This window comes from Teleopsis dalmanni, chromosome 1 (assembly GCF_002237135.1).
Source record: "Teleopsis dalmanni isolate 2A chromosome 1, ASM223713v2, whole genome shotgun sequence".
Classification (NCBI taxonomy): Eukaryota; Metazoa; Arthropoda; class Insecta; order Diptera; family Diopsidae; genus Teleopsis; species Teleopsis dalmanni.
Window position 1 is genome coordinate 220,989,681 of NC_051846.1, and position 5,403 is coordinate 220,995,083.

The window sequence follows — 5,403 nt, forward strand, 5'->3', positions numbered from 1 at the left end:
TATAAATTTCAACAAAAATGGCAATCGTTTTTTCTTAGTTGCCTATTAACGAGCATTAAATTGCAAATAGCATGTGACAGATTCATTTGAATTTGCACATCGATAACAATATTTTTAATACATGACTACGAAAAGTGCACCAAATCAGGCAATCAGGGTAAAAGGTTACAGACTAGGCATCTCTCCCAATTACTGTACTACTTGCTATATGTTATATGCAATTATCTAAAAAGTTTTTTATTAAATGAAAAGTTGTCTAATGCATGAGAAATAGTCTGACTCCAGCAATAGTTTGTATCGATTTAATTGTATATAGTAAAAAGTGTTTGTTTTGAGTTTAATTCTTTTATATACTTCTTACATATATTTCGAGAATAAAGAAATAAATATTTTTGGAAAAAAAATAATAACGTTATACACAGAATTTCGTTCCACATAACGAAATAATTGTGTTCCACAAAAAAAGTTACAAATCGTACCAACTGAAATATTAGTATCGTTTCAGCAATCAGTCATTACAATCTTTATTGCTAAAACTAAATACATCACATCAAGTTGCCAACTCATGCTATTTGTCTGTTTTCTATTAATACCTTTTACCATCATTCTCTATGAAAAAACGTCGTATTGTCAACCATATTTTTCAATAATTACGATCCACTTTTATTTTGCACATATTTTCCACATTGAACCGGAACGTAAATTCAATTGAGTGACAATTATTAGTTCATTGGATTGTTGTTGTTAGTTGATCAGATCATTGTAGCTATTCCTTCATGTAATGAGCTTTCAAGTGATTTCATCTTTTAATTAGGAGTACTTTCAATAAAGAACTTTTTAATGACTCCTTTTTGGTAGTGATGTAAGAGCTCAATTTATTTCCGTGTTTCTTAGGCAATAAGAGATTTTTCAGACTTCTATATAAGGCTGATGATGAATGTATATTAATACTTATTATCTTGAAAATATTTATTGATATTCTTTAATATTTAATCACTCTTGATTTTTCTGTAATTGTTCTTAATTCCCTTTAAAGAAAAACCCCTATTGCTTTTTCCAAAAAAAATACACAAATTCCTTACCCAATAAATACAGTCAGCGACAAAACTCTACATACACCCCCCCCATTTTTGCTAGCTCGTAAATCCAAGGACATAATAGAAAAAAGTAATGATACAGTTTTGTTTAGAAGTGTTTTTTAATAATAATAAACAAAAGAAAATCCATTCATCAATATAAATTAACAAAGTTATTCGAAAAAAACCTAAAAAAACCATTGACAAAAGTCTACATACACTTCATTGGTTGTTAGATATAGTCGACAGTAATTTAAATGTTAAACGGGAAAGTACCGTTTTTCATATTTCATGCTTATGGCATGAGTCATACATTTATATAATGCACTTAGTTGTGCTTTGAGAGTGGTATTTAATTGACACGATGGGTCCACGAAAAGTGTCCGCCCAAGGAAACTCACACGTAGGGATTTCAGTTTGGTTTTAAAAGAAGTTAACAAAAATCCGAAAGTAAGCGCCTTAAAATTAGTCGAACACATTGCTAGTGCAACTGGGAAGCATGTATCTACAAAAAGTTGGAAAGTACACAGATTTTAATATACAATATTGAATTTTATTCTGTGTGAAGTTAAACACAAAATTTAATGATTCTTTGCCATAATAGAAAGCCTCTGGCAAAGTTTAAGAAACTGAATACAAAATTATATTTCTTCAAATATAAATTAAGAGTATTAACAGTTTTAAAATATATTAAAACTAAGAAAAGTCAGTTCTTTACATATGCATATAACCAAAAAACTGAACAAGACAGAACGCAGGTGTTTTCATTCATGGTGGAATTTTATTGCGAGACTGTCTAAATTCAAAGTTTTACCCTGTGTATTTTATAAGTAAGACACATCTATTTGGAATGTATTTTAAACTAATGAAATTATATCATATAGGGCATCTAATTTCAATATTGAAATTACTATGATGAATAATAATTAATACTGAAATACTGTGATGACAAAAAAATTAACATCTTTTCATGACAACAGGACTATCAAGTGTAACAATTAAAGATTTAACACAATAATAACTACTGAAAAGACTTTTCAAGTTACCGTGGTACATTAGGACGAATGACATCCTCAGGGACCTCAAGATTGATTTGATCAAAAAATACATAAAGGATAGAGCCCTGAAATTATTTGCGAAAACTGACAGACTTATCAACACCGCGTTATCGAATCTCAGAATGGTTACAGGCTCCTCGGGGAGGTATGCAGGTCTGAAGTCAATTATTGCTTAGTCTGATGAATTGATAAACAATAATCCAGTAAAGGCGTAAAGAGGAGTTATGAAGAAACGTCGCAGTTAATAGAGAGTAAAAGTGCTCAAGTGCACTGACTCAATTGGCTTCAACATAATAATAATAATTACTGTTTAGTTGAAACTTTGTATTGACCATCCCACCAAATGGTACAAATATAATGCAAGATTGAAATAATTTTATTAACTAAATATTATTTGAAGGCCGGCTATTTAATTATTTATCAACGATCTTGACAAAATAAATATGGACTTGCTACCATCAGTGGCGTACTAGCATCATAGACTAGTGTCAAGTACGAACTAGCTGGCAACACTACGAAAAATAATAAAACGAAAAGAAGAAGAAGAGTAGTGAGTTTTTTTTATGGTGTGAGAGAGACCAGTGAACGGTGTGTGCACGTGAAATTTAATGATAAATGAAATAAAGTTAATACATCCTGAACTTACATGATTTTATTTTAATTAATATAAAAATATATTGTGAAAACAGGAACTAAGATATTTTTAGTATACGATTAGTTGATACTAGCATCAAAGGGGACAAGCATCCCCTTCGCAATATAATCAGAAGATAATTAAATTTATACAATTTTATTAATATTTTTTAAAGAGGTTTTTTCGAACAGTAGTAAACTACAATAACAAAAACTTTTTTTTTTTTTTTAATTAATTGATTTTTCGAGTATTGCCAATTACTCATCATCAGTGGTCTTGGAAATAATTCTTGTATTTGATTATTCGTAAATAATTATTTTTGAGACTGCAAGTACCAGGATTCGAACTCGGGTCCTGCCAAATGTGAAGCTCAGAGTCAGCGCAGCTTAACCAACTGATCCGAATCCGTACTTGACTTTTTTGTTCGCATATTTTTCTGGAGTTTTGTTACTTTTGTTATGAAAGTTTTTATTAACAATTTTACTTGCTGTATTTATATATTAGAACGAAATCATAAACCAGCTGTAGAATAATTGAATTAATTAATTAATTATATTTTTATTTTTAATTGTTAAATTTCAAAACTATTCTTTAATATTTTTTTTAATATTTTAATACTAATATTCTGATTATGAAGCATAATAATCAGGGGAGGAAGTTGTAAATTTTCAAAAGTAATCGTAAAAAAATTAGATGAAAAAGTTAGTTTTAACATAATTTAAAAAAACTTTTGAAAATAATTTTAATAAGAATATTGCTTTTTATCTTAATATATTTATATATGTATTGATATATACATATATGAAACTGATGCTAAGTTTTATTATATATAATTTAGAGAACTTCAAAAAGACATCACCAACATCTTGTTTCAATCATATCGCCTTATATGATAATAATATAATATATAATAATATAATTCATGAAAATAGTAAACATTTAGTTAAAACAAAAAATCCGCATATACGATTTCGAACTAAATGGGTATTAAAATATATTAGTTTATTGGATTAATTTTTGATTTTTGATGATAAAAGAAGCAGAAAATTTCAAATTTATACTCCCAAAATTATTTTATCCAGATTAACTAGATGTATAGAACTCAAATTGTTATATTCTTTCTTTTTTACTAGTACGTAGGACATTGGAATATAATAATTTGTATGAAAATATAGAAACAATTATTCATAAATATCTGGAAAATTGATGAGAAGAATTTTATTTTTATTATTATTTTCGGATACTGCGGATCAAAAGCTTAAGACATGTTGCATGTAGTGTTGCATTTTGCTAGGTATACCAAAGTTAATCAGATATTGTTATAAACACAAAATTCAGTGATACCACGCATTTTCTATAAAGTCATTGCTATTATTGCTGATATTGACAGTTTTTATCAATAACAGCAGTGTTGTGCACTTGGAAGGTGAGTTAGTAAATAAAGAATATTGTACGAGTGTTAGGCGGCATTCAACAGATCAAATTTTCCGAATAAGATAAAACTTTTGCAAAGGAAATTGATTAATATGACGCACTGTCTTAAAAAACAATCATTGTGAACAATTTCTTGGATAAAAATCAACAAGTCTTATTAAAGGGCCTTCATACTTAAGCTCCGGTCGATTTTTTTCTTTTTCTAAAACTAAAATTATCTCTTCTGTGCGCATTCGTTTGCAGTCTATAGATGGCATAAAAGAGAATTCGCGACGTTGTCTGAAGTCCAATCCAAAAACTGCGTTTCAAAAAATGTTTTGATGATTGAGTTATTCATTGGAATAAGAATATTATTTCGGAATGGAATAACTTTGAAGGCGGTACATTGGTTAATTCCTCATACTCAACAACATATAAGAAAGTTAAATCGGTGGCTTAATTATATCAAAATGTATAAAAGTGGACAAAATATATATAAATACAATGAAAAACCACAGTTTTTAATATTGTACACTATTAAATGATGTACAATACTTTTATACACCTGGGTACAGTTGTCAGCGCCAGTTTCAAAACTAATCCTGATGTTAGTTGGGATTATCTGAATATGGCTCGTAATCTGATAAAAAGCAAAGTGAAATACACGCTGTCTAAGCTTCTTCACCGATCTGATTTTTTATATTGTATTTGTGGTATTTTTGTAGAAGAAAGTTATTCTAAATTTTATCGGGAATAGTTATGCTAAGAAAACTGTCATGAATTTTCGTTAGAGTTAAAGAAATTGATTCAAAGTTTAAATTTTTAATAGTTTACTAATCGCAGTAGATTCATTTTACTATTATAGTTATACATCATATGTTATATACGTATAAGAAAAGCGTGAAAAACATAAAAATTAAATACTTAATTTGGAAATGATAAGATGCTTTAAAGAATTTTGCTGTTGCAAAGTAATTAATGGCACCCCTAAGAAGAAATTAATTAACTCAGCGTATCGAATCAGTAAAAAACTTTTACTTAAACTTAAAAAAGTTAAAGACTTACTCTTAAACTTTCTGCATAAAAGTTGCACAAAAATGCAAGCTGTCAGAATCTCCTATTTTGACAACATTGCATTCAAAGTACAATAATAGAAGCGAAAGGAAATCACTGTAGATTGCAACTGATTTAAACGATGAAAGTATTTGAAATCACCGGAGAT

At 28.5% G+C, this 5,403-nt stretch overlaps 1 protein-coding gene across 1 annotated transcript in view; it reads left to right on the forward strand.

The window, feature by feature from the left end:
* Positions 1-5,403, forward strand: part of LOC119667420 (homeobox protein 5-like) — a 15,822-nt gene that overhangs the window by 358 nt on the left and 10,061 nt on the right. The gene's annotated exons all lie outside the window — the stretch shown is intronic.